Genomic DNA, 23,903 nt, shown 5'->3' with positions numbered 1-23,903 from the left:
TTTTTTTTTCTGAATATCCAAAACATTGCAGACTTTTAAAATAAAGTGTTTGAAAGCCTATGAGTTGCAGTCTCATTTAAACTAGTAAAGTAAAATCCATACCTGTTTGTATTTTCTTCTGTAATAAAAATTGATCTGTTTCTAAATGTCATTTACAGTAAATCTGTCTAATATTGAATTCTATTTACACCTTCCTTTAATTTTCTTGTCAGTCTGGGGGCAGAACAGAGGTATGGCTAAGGGAGGCTGAGGGCAGAGCTCATCACTCTCTGCAGCTGCCTGAAAGGAGATTGCAGTGAGGTGGTTGACAGTCTCTTTTCTCAGGTGACAAGCAATAAAACACAAGAAAAGGGACATAAATTACACCGGAGAGTTTAGAAGAAATGTCTGCAGGAAGTGCTGGGAATAACTTCTCCACAAATGAATGGTGATTGTACAGTTTTTAATAGTACTACCATATATTTCCCTATCTCTCTCTTTATTCATCTCCCTTTGAAGGGCATATAATACTAAAGGAGTTAGAGAGGAAAGGCTTGACTCATCATACTGAATTATTGTTTTGTAATACATTTTAAACAAGCAAGATGATCTATAAATACTCATATTTTTTCACTGCTACTACAGAAAGTTCCTGCGTTCCTCATCTTCATGCCTCAGCTTGATGTGACTAGTTGTTGGTAGAGCCATGGGCCCCACTGTGAATAAATAGGAAGGAGGCAGATAGGCACAGAACTCATACTCTCGCCTCATTTAGCAGAATGAGAAAGCCCCGCTTTCAGCCTCTGTACTGCTTTTGGTTAAGATGGAGTTCACTGTCTTCAGTGTCACTTGTATGATGAAATTTGATTTTGCAACTATAACACAGTTGACAATATACCATTTTTTTTGGTTGTTGCTAAGCATTGGTTTCACACAGTTGAGGTCTTTTCTGTTTCTCACACTGCCATGACAACAAAGAGTCTTGGGATGCACAAGAAGCTAGGAGGACACACAGACAAGGCAGCTGACCCCAAATGAACAGAGTTGTATGTTCCCTATATATATATTATTATATTTTCTTATAGAATATATATATACTCCCTATATATTCTATACCATCATGTCATGCACAGCAATAAAAGCAATAGAAAGAGGGATGAGAGATTTTCAGAGTGATGGTGTTTGTCTTTCTAAGAAACTACTACATATGACAGAGTGTTGCTTTCCTGGAAATGGCTAAACACCTGCTTGCTGATGGGAAGTAGTGAATTAATTCCTTGTTCTATTTTTGACAGTAAGTGCAGTTTTTGTTTTACCTATTCAACTATTTTTATCTCAACACATGAATTTTCTTACTTTACCACTCACTCACCCACTGACTTGGAGGAGAGTACTTGAATTCAGAGCTTTTGAGTTTGCCTGAAACACAGTAACATCTAGAGGATACAGAAATGTAAAATTATGAGTAGGGTTTCCTTTATTTTAAATAACCCGAAGAAAAAAATAAGATCCATTTCAGCAAATCAATATATGTTTGTTTATGCAGTGCAAAACAGTGTGGTGCAGATTTCCCCAAGTTAATATAATTCAAGTTGCCATTGTGTCCACATGCTTTTCAACTAATAAACGATAGGATGAAACATCAGTGAATAACTGGGTAAGAATGAATCTGTCCTTGAAACTGGAGATTTACACCTGCCAAACCACTGTTTCCAGTAGACCTGCAGCTGCTGCTTTCCTGAGCACACCTGCAAAGTTAAATAACTTTGATCCCAAGTCATAACCAATTCACAAGCTACAATTACATAAAACCTCAAAAACTAGCAGCCTATCTACAAAACCATGAATCATCAAAATAACCAAAAGGCACTACTATACAGATCTTCAGAGACCTCCTCTGCAATGATGAAAACATTATCATTAAACATATAATTTACATCTAAAAAAACCTGCTTTTCTTCAGACCTGAATTGCATTTTTTGAATGACTTACACAATTACACGCTAGATATTTAGAATCATAGAATCACTCAGGTTGGAAAAGACCTTAAAGATCTTCGAGTCCAACCACAACCTAACCATACTACCCTAACAACCCTCTGCTAAATCATGTCCCTGAGCACCACATCCAAACAGTTTGAAACACATCCACAGATGGTGACTCAACCACCTCCCTGGGGAGCCTATTCCAGTGCTTAACAACCCTTTCTGTGAAGAAGTGTTTCCTGATATCCAACCTGAACTTACCCTGGCATAACTTAAGGCCATTTCCCCTCATCACCTGTCACCAGTGAGAAGAGACCAACCCCACTCTCACTGCAAGCACCCTTCAGGTATTGGAAGAGAGAATAAGGTCCCCCCTCGGCCTCCTTTTCCCCAGACTAAACAGCCTCAGATCCTTCAGTTGCTCCTTGTAGGCCATATTCTCACAAGGCCTTCACAAGCCTTCTTGTCCTTCTTTGGACCTGCTCCAGCACCTCAATGTCCTTTCTGTACTGAGGTGCCCAAAACTGAACACAGTACTCGACATGAGGCCTCACCAATGCTGAGTACAGGGGCAGGATGACTTCCCTAGTCCTTCCCTAGTCCTGCTCACCACACCATTCCTGATACAAGCCAGGATGCCATTGGCCTTCTTGGCTACCTGGGCACACTGCTGGCTCATATTCAGCTGAATGTGCTTCAGTACACCAAGATTCCTTTCCGTCAGGCAGTTCTCCAGCCACTCCTCCCCAGGCCTGTAGGGTTGCCTGTTTTTGTTGTGACCAAAATACAGGACCCAACACTTGGCCTTACTGGAACTTACACAGTTAACCCTGGCCCATCGATCCAGTCTATCCAGGTCCCTCTGTAGCGCCTTTCTCCCCACAGGCAGATCAACACTCCCTCCCAACTTGGGGTCATCTGCAGACTTACGGAGGATGCACTCAATCCCCTCATCAAGATCAGTAATAAAGATGTTAAATAGAAGCAGCTCCAGTACTGAGCCCTGGAGGACACCACTTGTGACCAGTGATTTTCTACCTGACCAAGAAAAGTTCAGTAAAACTAAAATATTTCCTGTTGAATCTCCTAATTTCGAACAGCTGCATTTCAAACAAAACATGTATAGAATATCAATGAGCATTACACAGTAGAAGACTATACTTAAAATTTTTTCTTCATACAGTTCTGTCAATAGAGTAACATTGCTGACATTAAAATGAATAAACTGATCTCCTTCCATGGATGAACAAATAGCAAATACTAAAATAATAAAAGTAAATTCTCAGTGAGCTTTAACAATCCTTGCAACATGTGCCATACGTTCTGATAGAGCAGTCCACAAATGCTATACATGTTCATTCCAAATCCATCATATTCACAGAATTGCAAATGCATACAAGTGCTGCTCCAAAAGTAATGCATCCTATTTGTTTATGCCAGCTCATGACATCAGAGGTGCATGCTGGAGGTCATGGCAATAGTTGATGAATCTTCCTGTCTATATTCCACTACATTTTGATGCTGTGTGACAGATGGTAGCAGAGGCGCAATCTGACAAAATGACCTCTAACATGGAAGTGTATATAGAGCAAAGGGGTGTCACTGAATTCCTCCATGCAAAGAAAATGGCACCCACTGATATTTCTCAATGTTTGATGAATATTTATGGAGACCAAAGGGTGGATGTAAGTACAGTAAGCAGTGGATGGTTTGTTTCAGCAGTGGTGACAGCAACAGTGGGTCACCTCTGCTGATGCAGATATTTATGAGTGCAGCATGCAGGCTTGTTCATCAGTGGCTAAAATGCACAGATAATACTGGTGATTATGTTGAAAAATAGTGTTTTGTAGCTTTTTGCTCTATCAAATAACATTATGATGCTCTTCGTATCTGTTGTAGTTTCTCCAGAAAGAAATCAGAGGCATTACTTTTGGAATGACCTACATAGACTATCTCAAGTTAGAAGGAACCCACTGGGATCATCAAGTCCAACTCCTGGCTATATAGAACCACCCAAAATTCAAACCATGTCTGAGAATGTTGCCCAAACACTTCCCGAACTCCAGCAGCTTGTTGCCATTACCACTGTCCTGGAGAGCCTGCTCTAATGCCTGATCACCTTCTCAGTGAAGAACTTCTCCCTAATTCACAACCTGACACTCCCTTGAGCAGTTCCATGTCATTCCCATTGATCCTGTTGCTGTCAACAGAGAGCAAAGATCAGTGCTGTACCTCTCTGTTCCCTGTGAGAAGCTGTAGGCCACCATGAGGCCTCTCTCCCCTCAGCCTTGTCTGGGTAGAACAATCATAGTGACCTCAGCCTCATCCACATCTCTCCAGACCCTACACCATCTTCATAGCACTCCTTTGGATGCTCTAGTAGTTTTACATTCTCCAGTGTTAAAAAACAAAAGAAAAACAAACAAAAACCCACACCAAAAGAGAGTTTGGACATCCAATCAGTAAGCAGTAGGCACACTTCTGATTTCATGTCCTGGACTTGGACCTTCTCTATATCTTTGACATATAGGAGACCAGCTTTCATAAAAATAATAATCAAGTGCTGAGGACATTTAAATAACTCCTGTTTTCCTCCCTTCCACTATTCCTTCACAAAAGGTGCTGTTATGTATGACTAAGATAAAATTATGAAGTTGGCACAAACAAAATTCACTGAGCATAAAATTATTTATCAGTGAGATATCACTCATATCTCCTTGTACAACAGATGGCAGTATTGTACATTAAGGACATTTGCAGAGACTTCAGCGATCATTATTAAATGTCTAATGAGAATACAATTGGTTCCATAATCATTTATTTCTATTTTTTTTCAATAACTTAAATCCTTGATTTACTTAATAGAACTCAAGTCTTTATTTGTATACTCTCTCAATTTGCCTTGTACACTGACTGTAATAGACAAAAAAGGCATCTTTTTTCCCATTTGTTTTCTTATTATGATGTATTTTTTGATGCATCACCTGCATCACCTGGCTATGTAGAACCACCCAAAATTCAAACCACATGTCTGAGAATGTTGCCCAAACACTTCCTGAACTCCAGCAGCTCGTTGCCAGGAGTTGGACAGAATGGATGAGTCATGCTTGAAAAGAAACTACACAGAAAAGTGCATTTATCAAGGTTTTATAAATATGGAAAATCTAATTATTCAGGCTTTGTTTCTTTTTTTCTTTTTCTTTTTTTTTTTTTTTTTTTTTTTTTTTTTTTTTTTTTTTTTTTTTCAGTATTCTACTTCATTTTCTATTTGCAACAAATTTCAGTCACAGAGGAACACATGTATGCTCCCTGACCAGATGTCTTCTTTTTTTACTGGAAGCAAATTTTGACAAGCAGTCACAAAATGAATTTGTTAAAAAAAAAAAAAAAGAGGTTGGAGCAACTATAAGCAGTAGAAAATAACAAACCGTCTGGATAATTTCACCCTCAAATTTTCCATTAAATACATAAGAAACTGCTGTTTAGTAAAACGTTAGTTCTGTAGCATTTTTCTGTAGCTATTATTTAATTCAGCTGTGATATTAGAATAATAGACAGGAGGTATTAATGTGACACCAACATTCAAAGCAACTTTACCCATTGTATGCATTCTGTTCCAAGGGAATTGATAAAAAATGAAATAATGATCATTAATATATACACGTATACATGAGGTATCTTTAGAAGCATCAAACTAGTTTCTGTAGAAGCAATAATGGCTTTACAAGTTTTACCTAAAGGAATTATCAAGTGTGTGAATATGATATGAGCAATAGTTATTCTGTTTAACTTGGAGAAGAGAAGCTCCAGGGAGTCCTTCTTGTGGCCTTCCAGTACTTGATGGGAGCATATCAACAGGAGAGGGAATGGCTGTTTACAAGGGTGGATAGTGATAGGACAAGGGAGAATGATTTTAAACGGAAACAGGGGAGGTTTAGGTTAGATATTAGGAGGAAGTTTTTCACATAGAGGGTTGTGACACACTGGAACAGGTTGCCCAAGGAGGCTGTGGGTGCCCCATCGCTGGAGGCATTCAAGGCCAGGCTGGATGTGGTCTGGGCAGTTTGGTCTGGTGGCTGGCAACCCTGCACATAGCAGGGGGGTTGAAACCAGATGATCATTGTGGTCCTTTTCAACCCAGGACATTCTCTGATTCTATGATTCTGTGTTTTCTGATAAATCTTTTGACTTCTTCCATTGAAGTATCTGAAAGAATCTGTCTTGTTATAGAGGAAAAAAAGACTTGTTGTGACTTAGTAACTAACTGAAAGACAGAAGAAGGATTGGAATAAATGGTCATTTTTTGTAACAAAGATATTTACAGAAAGAGACACTCCTAAAGAACCTGCACTGCTGGGTTTGTTGTTAAGTATTTACCTAAGAAATATAAGAATGCAAAATTTCATTTTAATTATTAAGGAGAATAAGTCTTATCTGACCACACAGATATGAGATCATCATTTAATTATTGAAAAATATATCCAATATTAAAAAAGTAGATGAAATTCAGCATTGATAGATAGATAATTTTACAGTGAAAGAGATGGGAGGAAAATTCAAACATGTAAAAAGCAATAGATTATACGCTGTCTATTATCACTTACAAAACTCAATTTATTTGTCTAATTCTCAAAAAAAAAAAATCAGTAAAATATCAAAAGGAAAAAAAAAAAAAAAAAGGGAATTCAGTTTTAGGTGTTATTATGAAAGGAACCTGTAATCAAACACAAAATTTTGTTAAGATTAACATCTATAATCAGCTATATTTAAATACATTTACAGTGCATGACAAAAATCTGCCAGCACGGCCAGCATGTATTTAACTTCACAAAAAAAGGTGCTGAGATAATGATTTAACCTTAATACTATTCTTTTATTCTTTGTTTCAACATTCTAATTTTACTCTCATAATAAAGTTGTTGGGCTTTTTCTTGCTTTTTTTTTTTTTTTTTTTTTTTTTCCCACTTAATCACAAAATACAGGCACAAAGTTTTGTGGGGTTGCTTTTTTGTTTGTCTATTTGTTTCCAACAGCTTTTCAGCATCTGTTTTTCTGCAAAGAATAGAAAAATAATTTCTTTGTGTAAATGTGCTCTGTAATACACAGCATGCCATGACACTGATTGGATTTAACAGAAATATTTCTTATAATTACCTCTTCAATTACATGCCATAGATTTAAGATGATGCCTTGGCTTGCATCTCATTCCTAGTTTTGTCTGTAATGAATAGCTTATTCCTTTAGGAAGCCAGTTGCTGGTAGTATCTTTTAACTACACCCTTCCAAGTAAAGAGTCCATTTTTTACGATTTTCTGAATTTTTTTGAAATTTGAAATTCTCTGTGAAAATTTGTATGCAATGAAATTAGAACTTGACTATTATAAAAGAAAGCTCTGCAGCTTTTCAGTAATCTAAGCAACTTTTACCTCCATAGAAAACTAAAAGTAGAGACTTTATGAATAACCTGAAAGACTTAAACAGTTTGTGGTGTCTGACTTACTTGAGGAAAAAATAATAGTATAATTTTCTGCAGACACTACACTCTGTTCTTCATTACAGATCAGTATATACTGCAACCACTAATTGGACTTAATAGGCAAGACTGACTTGAGTCATTTGTCATGACTGGAGATTTTACTATGTTTTCAGTTTATAAAGTAGTGTTTTCATGAGGAAACAATAACAACAAAGCACAATATTGTGGAATAAGAAGGAAAAGGAAATAGGTAGCAAGACAGAAAAAGAAAGAATGATCTTTTGCAAAGTTGATTTCTTTGTTCTGAATAAATTCTTTCTCACATTAACGCTCTCCTTGGCTTGCACAGTCAGTGGATATGTGACCTGTATTTCACACTGCTGCAAACTACAGAGTAAATGAAGCATGTAGAAGAAGTAAAGACAGATCAAAATAAAATGTCTCTCATTTCAGTCTTTGAAGCCATTTATGAGAATTGGAAACAAAGATATCGAACACCATCAATCATATAGTTAAGAAAGCTTGTATTAATATAGGACCATAAAACTGTTTTAACTGTTTTAACACAGTTTTAAGCACCTTACTTGTGGCTAGCCCCAACCAGTCATGCCTAAAGGCTCCTTATCACACAGATAAGCCTTCATCTGCTTTAATTTAAAAAAAAAAAAAAAAAAAAAGTACAGGGAAGACAGCTGTTGGTGAGGGTTCAGAGGCGGGCCACAAAGATGATCACGGGACTGGAGCACCTCCCCTACGAAGAAAGGCTGAGGGAGCTGGGCTTGTTCAGTCCGCAGAAAAAAAGGCTGTGGGGTGACCTCATTGCAGCCTTTCAGTACCTAAAGGGAGCCTACAGACAGGAGGGAAATGAACTCTTTGAAAGGGTTGATAACTGCAGGACAAGGGGAAATGGTTTTAAGTTGATGGAGGGAAGATTTAGGTTGAATGTCTGGGATAGTTCTTTACAAGGAAAGTGGCGAGGTGCAGGGACTGGCTGCCCAGAGAGGTTGTGGATGCCCGTGTCCCTAGAGGTGTTCAAGGCCAGACTGGACGGGGCCCTGGGCAGCCTGGTCTAGTATTAACTGGGGAGGTTGGTGTCCCTGCATGTGGCAGGGGGGTTGGAGATTCATGATCCTTGAGGTCCCTTCCAACACTGGCAATGCTGTGATTCTGTGATTTCTTAGAAGTCTTGTTGCTTAATTTTAGTGGAATCATTGCAGCAAAGCAGTATGGTATATACAGTTGCAGTTAAGTGAAAACTAATTCAAATAATGCTATTTAAATGCACATTTAAAGGGGCTCACAAAGACTTCAGTCTGGAATACAAATTAATCATTTTTCTCTTACTCATTTTCTTTTAAAATACTTTCTGGAAGATAAAGCTTCAGCATTGCTTATTTCAAAATGCATTTATCTCTGAATGATATTTTTAACTGACTTTAGAAACATGCAAACTGAAAATGTAAAAGTCTGCAAATGTTTCCATTACTTCTATGCTTGACATTATGAACGTAACCTTTTCCAAAGGTTATAACTAATCTTTTGATGGTCCTTTTGTCAAAAAAAAAACACTGAGGGGGTGACACAGAAGCTGTTTTTTCAAACATGAAAAAAGACACAAATGACTTCAGTGCTTTCTTCTTTGTGCTTAAGAATCCCTTCCAAAACATTCTTATTCAGCATCTGACTTCTGCTATGTATTAAACTTTTATATCAGAGTTAAACTTTTATAAGGTTTAAGGTTATAAAATATTAAGACAAGAGTTGAGCTTGTGAGATGTTCTGCTTAAAGGAGGGAAAGTGTACCTACCAAAAAGGAGAGAAATGCACATTTCTTTTCCTTACGGCTTTACAGGGATGCTTTTCTCTTTTGTGTTGTTTTGTTTTGTTTTTGGTTAGTTGGTTGTGGTTTGTTTGTTTGTTTGTTTTGTCAGGTATATTTAATTCTGGCATATTCTTGGCAGAAAAGGAAAAAAGGAGAATAACCTTTAAGTTCTAATAAAATGAAATTATTACAGATATGTCTTCAGAATTACAATTAGTTTGTCTTGACCAAACCAAAAATTTGGTAAGACACTACTGCTCAATAAAGGTCAAATAGATTTTAGCTACAATTAGTAGTTGAATTGTCGATAACTATAGGACACTCTAAGACTAAGTTTCAACTTCAGTGCAGTTGTTATAAATTCAGAAATGTTCATCCACATAAATAAATGTCTATCACTTTCAATTGAAAAAGTAGCTTGAAATTTCACATTTGAGATTTTCATTTTTTTATTGCAAATTTATAGGTATAAAAATTTTCATTATGAAGATCTACAATGTGTAATTCTTGTTTCAGCTTTTAATTAGACCCTTCTGCAAACTGAGTTACATTTTCATCCTAATGTCTCTGAAGTAGTGGCTGTAATTTCAAGTAACTCTGTGAAAGTTTATTTTTGCTTCTGCTGTGTATTCTCTTTTAATTCTTCCTATCATTTTATTTTTAATCATTTTAATATCATTTCCTTAAGCTGATCGTTTATTCTGCCTTATCATGAAACACGTCAGAAAGGTAATATTTAGATTTTCTTTTGCCCTTGTCTATTCATATATATATATGTGTGTGTGTGTGTGTGTGTATGCATGTATTGTATATATGCATATATAGTATATATGTATATGTATGCATGTATATATATATACTATACTTTGATGGAAAGTTGGGATGTGCACTGTAGATATCCAGGCACTTCTGAAGCATGATCCATTCCATTTCATTGTAGGCATTCAATCATCTGATACATGTCAGCTTGACAGTGGCTGACTTACAAGTGTGTATTTCTCAATTGGCTATAAAGAGTGTAGGAAGACACAACAGAATAAGTCACCAAAGTGAAATGCAGTATTCTGTAGTGAATAATGATCCTGTTTTCCTTGTAATACAAAAACCTAATAATGCCTTTGTAAGATAGAACTGAACTTTCAGTTCCTCACCAAAATTATTATTCTGCTTCAGACCTCACATTCTTCAAAGCAAGAAAACAATAAATATGAAACCTATATACCATACTGGCTTCTTCAAATGCAACAAACATGGAGCCCTTCGCAACACATTTTGGAGCAAACTAAACTAAACCATCCAATACCTTCCAAGCTGGTTTCAGGTCTGTGAATGCTAAGCTAGATGTATATCAAAAATATTGGATAAAACAAGACAACTAACATTTTTCATTTTTCTGTTTTATTGAATAAAGTGAAACTCAACATTTAGAGTTTTTAGTACAGGGATGTGGACAGATAGTAGCAAGTGAACAAGCTGATCTATCTTAAGATATCACTGTCTCTCCACTGACATATGATAACTGTCCCTGCAAATGCTCCTCGATTTATGTAGTTTTGAAGCAAAATGAATTAAACTGCCATGAAGACAGCAGCAGTTCACTGTTAGCTTACAGCTATTTTTTGTGTTGTTTTATTCTATACTTTCTCAGCTCCATTGTTCCTCAGTTAAAAAATAATTCTACTCATTTACAGTCAATTTCATACTAAAAAGAATTCCAACAATGCCCAGTGCAATGAGGCACCCTGGTTTTAAACCAAGACTTGGTTGTTAATATTGTACTTAACACACAATGTAATAAAATTAAAACTTGTACTCTTCATCAGAACTAATACGGCTTGATTCCTAATACATTTTTGTTCTCTTAGTTGAAGCATAACAAGATTTTCTGTTATCTGTTCACAGATACACACCAACCTTTCCAAAAGAACTTTGGTGGCGGCACGCCAGCTGCCATGTGCAAATTGCGGGAACACAATTAATTTGTGTACTTATCTCAGTAATGTGATATTCAGTGAAGGTTGGGTTGCAGGAGGTACAAAACAAATTTTTACTGACATGGTACTGAAATATGAACAAATGAATAAATGTTCTGTGATTAAAGTATTATGCTCCTTTTTTTTTTTTTTTTTCCCTTCAGAAAGCTATCTCGTGAACTTTAATTCTATAGTGCATCTAAAGGAGGTTAACAATAGTACTACTTGAATAAAACTGAATTAAATTCATCCAAACACTTGAACCCTCTGTTACTACTTGGATCCTCTGTTATTTGCAAAACCATTTGAAGCTCTATTTGGACTGTTCCTTAACAAATTTCTACTTTTCCTTATTCAACTAATGCACATAATTTCATCATACAGGTAGTAAACTCCTTCTGAGCATAATATCTCACATTCTCTTTACCCAGATGAACTGTATACAATTGTTAGGTCAATAAATTGATAAGTCCATTAGCTAGATCACCACTGGACTGTCAAAATTCTATTAACAAATGAATACATCATTGTAAAAACAAGCCTAAAATAGCTGCACAGACATTAACTGTCTGCAGTTCTATCCAAGAAAATTTGGCACAGTTGACAAATTGTTTTGGTTCTGATAATCCAACAGGCAATAATACTACTATGAAAAATCCTTGTAGATCGAAACAGGATAACTAACAATTTAGTACAGTTTCTCTAGCATGAATCTCATTTACCGAAAATGCTCTGGTTATAATAATAGTATCTATAATACCTACAGATTGTTCTATTCCCAGAAACTTTTCTTATAATGTTTAGTTAAATTAATTTGTAATGAAATGTAGAGATTTAAGAAGAAATGTCATTTTAAAAGGTCAGTACAGCAGGGCCAATAGATAGTTTGAAACTCAAGTCTTATCAGAAGAACAATACAGCTCTTTTGGCCCTGTTAAGCTTTTAACTAAAATGGTATTTTCTGATACAAGATAATACATCTCATTCCCCTTTGACACTACATCTTACTGAGTATACTGTAGCAATAAGGGATAATAAGCTTGAAATATTATGTTGATAGTAATCTATAAGCTTTAATTTAAGAATAATTAAGTATATTTGTAGGAAGGACAAGAAAGTTGTAAAGCAGATTAGATCCTAGGCTGTTGTCAATAGTATATCAAGTATGTGTAAATACAGGACTTGTAGAAAACTACTTTAGTCTTACAGTTGTCAAGAACACAATTACCAGAAACTATCAATAATAGCTATAAAGAATATTTCTGAAGTCATTGTTTCAGAGATATGATACGTTGATGTTTTTCAGGCTCCAAAAGAAAAATGTACTTTCTCTAAGCACCAATCTCCTCCAATCTATTTTTATGAAAAAGGAAAAGGGCAATAATATTATTTGCATTTTTTCATGAAAAAAATGAAGTAATGACCAAACATCAAAAATAAAAAGAAATACAAATCATTTAATAAAGCATCAGTTAAAGGCTATCTATTTGATATTCAAGATGGTCAAAAGGGGAAAGGCATTGCCAAAAAAACCCAACACACACATATATATATATATATATATAATGTAATGAACTGAAAGATTCCATTCTGCTAAATAACTGCATCCAAAAAGATTTAGAAATCTGTAGAACAGAACAATGTTGTGGCTTTAAAATTAGTAGTTCCTTGTTTTCCATCCTATCTATATTTACACAGACAGAAACATAAAAAAGTGCATATGTTGAAATATGTAGATTCTTCACCTTTTCATATGTAAAAACAGACATAAATATTTTTCTGCTTCATTTAAGCCGCTTTCATACTTTTCTTCAAAACTTTTAGCAAACAATATTATCTACACAATACTAGTCAAAGTGCTTATCATCTGCTTGTAACAGAATGCACAAACCATCTGTTGGTTTGTTGTTTTTTGTTTTTGTTTTTTGTTTTCAACTGATGTTTTCATATGCTAACATGAAAACCAAAACAAACCAAAATAAAAACCCTGAAGTATATTTGAGCTTTTCCTACAGCACAGTAATCATAAGAGGCTCTATTTAATATACTAGGACAGGTGAGGAAAAAAGACTCTGAATAGTGAAGATATTTGACTTCACATATTTCTAGCCATCCTCAGTTGTAATATAAAATTACTTTGTGAATAATAATAATTAAAATAAAAAGTAAAAATCAATTCTTCCCAAAATTCACACTTGTGATTAAATAATCTTGTTATTTTTCAGTTTTTCTGCAGCTTAAACTTTTCCATTAATATTTTAAAAATGTTCCTCTTAATGCATAAGGAAATTAAATGCAATGGCAGAGAAAAGATTTGAGAAGCATCTGTATCAGTTCCTAATCACTGAGATTTGGAAGGAAATCCTCTGATGATTCCCTCTTTCAGGAGGAAGACTTTGAGAAGGCAACACAAATTCCTCCCTTCCCTGTCTCTTCCTTTTTTTCTGACACAATTCCCAATCACCACTACAAACAAAATAGGACACTTCAGACAGCAGTCTCCTTGATTAGAAGAGATGTTCAGTTCTCCAAGTTGCTGTCTCTGTATTCTCTTAGTGTAAGAGAATTCAGAGTCTTGCTCATAAAAAGATGATCAACTTTTACTCTCCATACAAAATGTTTGGATTTTTAAAAACTATCAGCATTTGGAACAACCTTTTTCATAGAAAGATACCAGCTAATTTTTCATGAAAGATTATTTGATACACTTCCGGCTTTAAAGAAAAAGGGCTATCATTCCTAGACACATCATGTTTGGCTGATGTTTGTTTAGCTTTTCTTCTGATCACTTACATTCACCAGTCCACAGGGCTCCCAGGAAATCTGTTCCCGTGCTTCACTATCTATACATTCTGTTGCCTGCTGAATGTCTGATTGTAATTTAAGCCCTTTAAGTCTTCTCCAATACTCATTCCACAGGACGAGTAGATCAATACTTCTATCAAATGAGAAGGGAAAATATGCTTCCTATAGCAATTTTTTTGTATGCCATGTTTCCTAGAATTCTAGGATTTTTATCTGGAATTTTTCCAAAGACTATCCTTGACAATAGTGGGGCTGAAACTCTACCAAATCAGCTTGTTTCAAAGGCTATGCATCTGTCTGTATATTCCTTTGATTATTTTTTAAGCTGCAGCATGGTATTGTTTACTCATATTTTACTTGTTCTTTACTAACTGCCAATCTTTTGCAGAACTGCTGCATGGTCAGTTGATCCCATTGGGTATTTTTCCTGATTATTCTTCTGGTAGAATACTAAGTTGAACTGCTCTATATTCACTTTTAAGAGACTGTCTCTTTTTTTCAGGGTTATTTTAGATTCTAATTCTGCACAGTAACATACTGACAACACTTCCAAGATTTTTTTTTTTTCATTTTTCAGAAGTATGTCTTAAAGTATAAGCTTTATTTCATTATTTAATCATTACTGACTACAATTAAAGTACTTGGCCCAGAAGAAAAATCTGAAAAATTCCAACTGATATATCCTACGATTCTGACATAAAAGCAACTACTGTTTCTATTTCTGCATGTGAAAAAGATGTTTCACTTCCTTCCCTTTTATAGGGGTTTTGATAAATTCCATTTCCACCCCAAATGAAGCATTCACTTTCATCCATGTCTCAATCATCCCAAATAATATATTTTTCAACAAAACCCATTAATCTAAAATAAAATAACAACAGTTAAGATATGCAAAACTCAAATTGAGAGGCTAAATAATAAACAAATATGCTGATTAACAAATGTTTATTGAAACCTCGTCAGTTAAAACATCTTCTGAAAAGCAGTTTTACATCCTACATTCACATCTGTCATTAGAACACAAAAAAATCCAAAATGTATTTCTATCAAAATATTAGATGGTTCATTCCATTTTCTTTCCTTCTCTCTTTCTTGTTATAAATCCTATTTTGTAGGTGTGCATGCTATTGCTAATCTTTTATTATTTATTTCTTTTGAGATATTTTTGTTCTGCTCTTCAGATAATTGCTAAAAAAAAGCAGGCTATCACTGGAAGTTAATTAATAGCAAAGATTAAGAAAAAAAAATGGACTAGTAATTATTAAACAAAAATTCAAATAAGTAACTAGAGCAGGTATGGAAGATATACTTGATGCATAGTACTATTAAGTTATGTAATAAACCTTTTTGTAAAAGGAACCTTTTGATCATTCACAAATAATCATAATTCAGTTGCATGCATAGAAGCCAAAGTGTATGTGGTGATGAATAATGAATGGATGTATACTAAAATCACTCCTATTTCCTGTTTAAAAGCAGAGAAATAAGGAATTTGCGAAAAAGTGGTGAACCCGATTATTTTGAAGACACAGAATAGTGACACACCTACCCTGTCTACAAGATTAAATTAACTTCTATTTCCATAGGAAGCTTACAAACAGAAAGCTGCAAATCTGAAGTTATTCTTGTATATTCAGATGAACTTTTTGCATATCTTCTCCACATTTATGACATTTATCCAAGAAGTTTAATCACAGAATCACAGAATTGTAGGGGTTGGAAGGGTCCTCCAGAGATCATTGAGTCCAACTCCCCTGCCAAAGCAGGTTCCCTACACCAGGTCACACAGGTAGGCATCCAGGCAGGTCTTGAACATCTCCAGAGAAGGAGACTCCACCACCTCCCTGGGCAGCCTGTTCCAGTGCTCCGTCACCTCACTGTAAAGAAGTTCTTGCGCACATTTGTGTGGAACTTCCTATGCTGCAGTTTCCAGCCGTTTCCCCTTGTCCTGTCTCCACTCACCACTGAAAACAGTCTGGCCTCACCATTCTGCCCCCCACACCTTAGATATTTATAGACCTGGATCAGGTCCCCTCTCAGCCTTCTTTCCTGAAGGCTGAACAGACCCAGTTCACTCAGCCTTTCTTCATGCTCCAGGCCCTTCACCATCTTTGTGGCCCTCTGCTGGACTCTTTCCAAGAGATCCCTGTCTTTTTTGTACTGGGGCACCCAGAACTGGACACAGTACTCCAGATGAGGCCTTACCAGGGCAGAGTAGAGGGAGAGGATCACCTCCCTCGACCTGCTGGACACGCTCTTTTTAATGCAACCCAGAATGCCATTGGCCCTCTTGGCCACAAGGGCACACTGCTGGCTCATGGCCAACCTGTCATCCACCAGGACGCCCAGGTCCCCCTCTGCAGAGCTCCTCTCCAGCAGGTCATTCCCCAACCTGTACCAGTGCATGCAATTATTCCTCCCCAGATGCAAGACTCTACACTTGCTTTTGTTGAACCTCATCCGGTTTCTTACTGCCCAGCTCTCCAGCCTGTCCAGGTCTCGCTGAATGGCAGCACAGCCTTCAGGCGTGTCAGCCAATCCTCCCAACTTTGTATCATCAGCAAACTTGCTGAGGGTGGCCATTATCCCCTCATCAAAGTCATTGATGAAGATGTTGAACAAGACTGGACCCAGCACCGACCCCTGGGGGACACCACTGGTTACAGGCCTCCAACCACACTGCACTGCCAACAACAACCCTCTGTGCTCTGCCAGTCAGCCAGTTCTCAACCCACCTCACTGTCCACTCATCTATCCCACACTTCCTCAGCTTTGTTATAAGGATGTTGTGGGGGACAGTATCAAATGCCTTGCTGAAATCAAGGTAGACTACATCCACTGCTCTCCCCCCATCCACCCAGAGAAAGACAACATCATAGAAGGCTACCAGATTGGTCAAGCACGACCTCCCCCTGGTGAACCCATGCTGACTACTCTTGATAACCTCCTTTTCTTCCAGTTGTCTGGAGATGACATCCAGCACAAGCTGTTCCATCACCTTTCCATGGACAGAGGTGAGGCTGACTGGCCTATAATTGCCTGGATCTCCCTTCTTGCCCTTTTTGAAGACCAGAGTGACATTGGCTATCCTTCAAGAGAGAACTTCTATGCTCTATAAGAACTTCTTCATCACTAAACTCTAAGATATTCTATGAAACAGCTTCAACAAAAACAAACACAACAAACATATATTTAATGTATGAATTCACATTTCTTCTCCCTACATACTTCTATACCCTGTTTACAAAGCTGAGTAGTATCAACTAGAATCCAAAGACGGATTCAGCCTAGGACTATATTCAGATAAGATGGCTTAAGTGTTCAGTTATACCTGTCTGGAAAGAACGTCATCCTCTATTTGTGTTTTGCCCTCCTTTCTGAACAGTGCACGAAGCTCCACTACAATAGCAGTAAAAAAGGGGTAAAAACATGGGGTAATAGCAATGTTTTTCCCATGTGGTTAGAGTGGGAAGGAGGATAAAAATAAATGACAAATCCAAGCATTACAGAAGGTAGATCATTCTAGTGTTGATTATACACAGTAAAGCAGAAAGCCTGACTGATGCAGTGAGGAAAAAAAAAGAATGACGAACGATGCATTGCATATAATAAAACCAGTCACTAATAGGCAATAAGAAAGTGTCATAATTGACAATCAATTCAAAGTGATAAAGATTATTATTTTAGATTCAGGAAATAATTTTGAAAGGGATTTTTGGAAAATAGACAAATCTGTCTTTCAAACTCAGATAATAGCAAGCATTGAAACAATGCCAAAGAACGAAGGAGAAAATGCTTTATTTCCAAGGAGATCTAATGGTAAATGTTTCATTTCTAGTGTTCATTCTAATGTAGTAAACTAGATAGCAAATAATTCCAAACTGTATTCCAATACATATAACATTTTACTAAGTCTGAATTCTTTCCCCAAGTGTATTTTGAATTTTCTGATATACCCATGTTCATGCTTTGTTTTCTATTTTACTCAACAACTCAAGAAATTCTGTTTCGTGTAGAATACATATTTAAAGCACAAACTGATGTACATGATACAAGTAAAAGCACCTTTGTAGAGACACTAGGCTAGGCTAGATGTTCTCTGATTTCTTTAAGAGCCTGAATATGAGAGGACCAGAATCTACTTACCTTCTACTTTAAAGCCCACATATCAATCCAGCTGGGACAAGTGAATACATAAAATTCCACATGAAGTAGCAAAAAAAGTGTAAAGATGAGATGCCTACATAAGTGAAAGAATGGACTGTGGATCCTAATTGCTAAAAAAAAAAAAGCAAACAAGACAGCCAATATGTAACTGAGAGTGGAGAAATTCATCTACTAGGAAATTCTGTGAAAATTATAGTAAAATTTTTAGAAAAAAAGTTTTCACCTAGGAAATGCAAATTTGAGATATAAAAGGGAAGAGCAATCTCTTAAGCAGTTTGCAACAATATATAATAAAATATGTCAAAGGAATAAAAACTAGGTTTTAGAAAGCAAAGATCAGGTGCGAAAAGTATGTTAACCTATATGCAGCAGCACCATCTTTATGAATTTAACACAGATACCAATGATATTTTCTAATTTTTTCCATTTATGCTATTTAAGTGAATTTTACTGCTCACAAAAATAGCACTAAAAAAACCCAACCCTATAACCTATTTATTAATATCTATATAGGAATGTAAAAAGTATGTATATATGCACATATATATGCATATACATATATACGCATATATGTATACATGTATACATATCCACTTTTTACATTATTGCATATTGTGACAAAAACAATGTAAATAATACAAATTTAGATGTCTACATGCACACATGTATGGCATGCTTTTAGAAATGAAAATACTGTTTTTATCAGTCACCAGTTTCCGAATACTTAAGAATTCTAAAATGCTACTCTTCTCCATACCTACTTTCTTATATACTACAGAAAGAGCAAACTGTATTTATACTTCTTACCTATGTCTGAGGAGTACCTGAGGTCCTTTGGTTTGTTCAGTCCAGAGAAGAGGAGACACAGATCTCATGATGGCCTACATCTTCCTCAAAGAAGTGGAGGTTCTTATATCTGCTCTCTGAGATCAGAGGTATGTACCATGCAAACTGTGTGGATCTGTGTCAGGGGAGGTTCATGTTAGGTATTTGGAAAAAATTCTTCAGTGAGATAGTGGTTGAGCATTGGAACAGGCTGCCCAGGCAATGGTCATGGCACCAAAGACTTACAGCATTCGAGAAGCATTTTGACAATGCACTCAGACGGATGGTTTAATTTTTGGGTAGTCCTGCATGGAGCCAGTGTTACTTGTGGGTTCCTTCAAACTTAGAACATTCTACGACTCTGTTGAAAATATCATTTCATCCAATATTTAAATTACATGGATAATAACAAAAAAAGCTTTTAAGTCTTGGTTTCTTGTGTGTTTACTGTCCCCATGTTTTATAACAGCACCTTTGCATGCATTAGGATGAGTTATATGGCTCTTTACTCACACTATAAAAATCTACCAAGATATCATTAATTTAGAATAATTTGAATTTGCAACGTAGACTTCAGATTATCTATTTTTTTTTTCTTCCATATTTAACTGAATATTAAACATTAAATCAAACATTTAATATAAATTAGTCACTCTAGACTACTGTTACACTCAGTGAAGGAAAATAGGCATGTCTGGATGAAAATTTATCTTATTCTAAAATGGGTATCTAAGAAAGAAATAAGATAAAACTGTGTCATCGAATTACTGATATTTAGGGGTCTTACTGACCATTAGATATAGCAGATGGTACCATCAACTTGGCAGCAATTCAGGAAAGAAATCAGAAGAACAGGGCAAAAGTGGACACTAGAGAAGGAACACAGGAATGGAAATTCTGTGTAAAAATTCCATTAGAATTGAGGTGGAGGAAGCTCTGAAGGATACTGAAATACAGAGTAGGAAAAAGTACGAGAAGATGAGAGGTATGAACAGTTTTTAAGCAATTACAGGACAGCTGGACTTGACTTGTGTAAGCATCTGGGACAAAATATAACAAAGAACGGACAGTCCTATAGCAGAGGAAATCATAAAAAGTGAGGAAAATCAAGTGAGACTCTCTGTGTGAAAAGCCCAGGATTTAAATCATATAGTCACGAAAGATTGAGACTGTGCAAAGAAGAGCATGGCTAGGATAAGATCCAAAAGAATAAATAGTAAGACAAAAGGAGTTTAGAAAGGATGGAATTAATGGAACTAAGTTTGGGAACAAGAAGAAAAGTGTGTGTGTGCTTGCCATGTGAATCTCAAAGCAGAAGGTTCTACAGACCGCTTTCACTTCAGCTGCCATATCTCCAGATCTTTTGCACAGACCACACATAATCATCCTTATAATTATCCACACAGCTGTGAACCTCCTTTTGTCATTAGTTATTCTACCCATTCAAGTGACACTGAATCCTGAAGTTTCAGTCCTGCATCCCAGGGAAGACAAATTAACAACACAATTTCTCTTCCATTTCCATTCTTTCCTAAAGCCAAACCAACAAACAAATCTTGGGGGGGGAGGGGTGGAAATTGAGGTAAGCAAAGCCAAAGACTTCAAAGTTGGGAAATCCCATAAATGGAACAATATTGAGAGCTCATGAGTAATTATGTCATCAAAGTAAAGGTTTGGATAGTTTTAAAACAAGTAAAGCATTCTATAATTCAGTGAGCAAGGAAAGAATAAAACATGGCTTATTAAGTGAGTGCTGTTCGTCTTGTGAGTTGGTTGATAGGTCATGTAGAAAAAGCAAACATGATCACGCAAAAACTCCATTATAACACACAGGAGAAATCTTAGAACTTGTATTTTTCAAGATTTTTTGAGTTGATTTTAAATCTTAATTGCAAATCCACTGTATAGATTGTTTTTCTGACAGCTTTTTCTTATATAATTAAGATGAAAATAGAATCTGTGATATCTTACACAGTCATTTTGAAATTTGACATGCAAGCTGTAAAACAATTTGATATGTAGGCTTTTGAGAGATTTCAAACAAACAGTGTCTTAACACTAAACTCGCTGTAAAATATTTTATTTTATTTTATTTTTACAAAACAATATGGAATGTAGAGCACTTATTTCAGTATTTTATATCATGAATAATGATGTAAGGTCTTCCTAAGGCCAGTGGAACTATCCATGTAACCCTACTTACACACAAAAAATATCTGTACAATTAACCCAACAGGATGTTCTTTAGAAATGTACCAAAGCAAATTAATAAAACAGAACTCAACCTCTCTATCCTATGACATAAATTCCATAATATACTCCAGAATATTACAAGTAAGGTATTTAACTTAGATATGTGAAAATACTGTAGCTACAAATCCATAAATAGCCCCAACAGAGAAGTTCTGTAAATACATGTATTATTATCAGGAAAAAGAATTCCAGAACAGATTTTGGGTATTGAGCGGAAGGAAACAACTAGAAAGAAAGGTTTGGGGATACAAGTTCCAAGGAAAAAAAATGGGAAGAAAAAAAAAAAAAAAAAAAAAAAGTAGTAACAAATATATTAATATGGAGCATAAAACCAAAACTTCCTTGTTGACTTGCTTCTCACATAACATACTACCAACGCCACACTCCTGGAGATCTCCTGTTCTCTACATTTGAAACATTGTGGGTATGTTTCATGATGAATTCTCATTGATTTCACAATACAAAAATGTTTCCCAACAGTTCTAATGTTTTAAAATAGCTGTAAAATATGTAGTGATATGACCAGGGTTTGAAACTAAAAGGCAAGATTAAGATATTGGGAGGAAGTTGTTTTCTCAGATGGTAATAAGGCACTGGAACAAGTTCAGAGAAGCTGCGGATGTCCCATCTCTAGAGGGATTCAAATCTTGGATGGATGAAGCTCTGGGTGGCCTGATCTACCCCACAGTCCCTTCCAATCCAAGTCATTCTATGATTCCGTGGCTCTGCAATTATCTCGTTCTGTGATTCTGTGTTCAGGACAAAATACCAAAGGGAGCCATGAGCTAGCAATTTTATACTCACTGTACCAAGAAAATATTAGCCTTAAGGCTTGCTGAGAGTTAAGAATGTATGGCTGTTTACATATCTGGTAGCATCTATCATTCAGGACTGAAGTGCAGTTATATATGTGTGCACAACTATGTATCTCCATAATGAAGTACAAAAGTTTGCATCATTTACAAAGAGATAATTTCTACAAAAACAAAGAGCAGATGTTGAGGCATAGGAAGATTTTTGGACCATGGAATCAGGCACTGGGTAATCAATAACACCACTAACATTTTTGCAGTATTTGATCATCTCTTTTCAGAACATTCAAAATTGATATGGATAAACCAAAAGGTCTAGGACAGAAAAACAAAAATGAAGTCTCAAACTATAAAACATCTTAAACATTTTCATATTTCAAAGGGGCATTTTCATTAATAATACAATGATATCTACATTATTTTGAATTCTGGCAAACTTTAGCATATGACTTCAACAAGCCTAGTATCTACTGATTACTAGATGTTGTTAACACTATCAATAAATGAAAAACATGAAAGGAATAGGCTATAAAATCCCAAAAGGAGTAAATTAGATATGTATCACAGAGTACTTAAGTGATGTGATGATTTATTGGTGATAGGTGGACGGTTGCACTGGATGATCTTGGGGTCTTTTCCAACCTTGACAATTCTATGAGGAAGTTCATATAAATTAAGTGGTGCCATCAAAACCCTGTAAGCATCAGCCAGTGTGTAAGATCTCTGAAGATGCTCAGCAGTGCACAAAATATACCATCTATACAACAGTATTGGATTTGCAGCAGTTTTTAAACTATTCTGTTCAGAAACCCTGGAGAGTAAACCTTTTGTCTTACCTCCATTATCTTAATATTTTCTATCAAATCCTATCCTCTAATGATCTTTGAGTTCCCTTTCAATGTAAGCCATCCTATGATTCTATGATTCTTAGTTAGAATAACTTCCGATGTTTATAGAATTCATAGCATCTCTGATCTTTTACCTAATATCATATACTGCCGTTCAACATTCAACAGCTATTCGACATTCATTTACTATGAAAAGAACTCCACTGCTAACACAATTAAGAGCTTAAAGCAGAGAATGTATGCTTTAGAATATATTCTCCACTTCTGTAATTTGTACTATGAGAAAAAAGCTAGAATTTGATGTATATGTGCAGCTATGTTAATCTAAAAAATGCAGTTATCTCTTTATCTAAACTAAGTATTTGATATATTTTACTTTCAGTAAGATGTTAAGTTATGCCACAAGAATGCTAGATGTCTCTTTTCTATTTAGAAACAGACCTGTATGTTTACTTGCCACAGAAGAAGTAGTAAATGATAAGGGAGCTAGAAATAAATTTACTTTAACCATCGGGAGTTTGAGCAGTCAGAATTAAATCAACAAAGAGCTTCTCATCCTCATAAGACAGTACTTCTGGAAGCTCTGTCAGAGCTACATTTCCCTCTCCTAATAACTTTAATGTCTGTTTGTGTTGGGAGTGAGACTGAGAAGAAAAGAAAAGGTTCAACATTCAAAGACATTCCATGTGAAGCTATCAGAACCTGCCTGTGACTGGCCGGTTCGTATGGGCTTTTTTAGGCATCGCTCAGTTCATGACTCTTAAATTCTTTTCTCTAACACCATTTAGAGGCAGAGTTCCCAGAGAGGAGACGTCGCTTTTTCAGCGGTCACCTGACACCTCAGCGCGCAGAACATCACCGCCTCACCCTCGCATTTCGGTTAACTTCCCCTAAAGTTGGGTGGCCACAGCTGGCGGCGCAGCAGGCCACGTTCCCCCGGGAAGCCGGGGCCGCCCTC

General features: G+C 36.1%; 1 protein-coding gene across 1 annotated transcript in view; it reads right to left on the bottom strand.

Moving 5' to 3' along the window:
- The window catches only part of KLHL1 (kelch like family member 1), a 240,216-nt gene that overhangs the window by 215,648 nt on the left and 665 nt on the right, over positions 1 to 23,903 (bottom strand). The gene's annotated exons all lie outside the window — the stretch shown is intronic.

This window comes from Tympanuchus pallidicinctus, unplaced genomic scaffold, assembly GCF_026119805.1.
Source record: "Tympanuchus pallidicinctus isolate F22 unplaced genomic scaffold, pur_lepc_1.0 scaffold6, whole genome shotgun sequence".
Lineage (NCBI taxonomy): Eukaryota > Metazoa > Chordata > Aves > Galliformes > Phasianidae > Tympanuchus > Tympanuchus pallidicinctus.
This window is presented reverse-complemented; position numbering and strand designations above follow the sequence as displayed.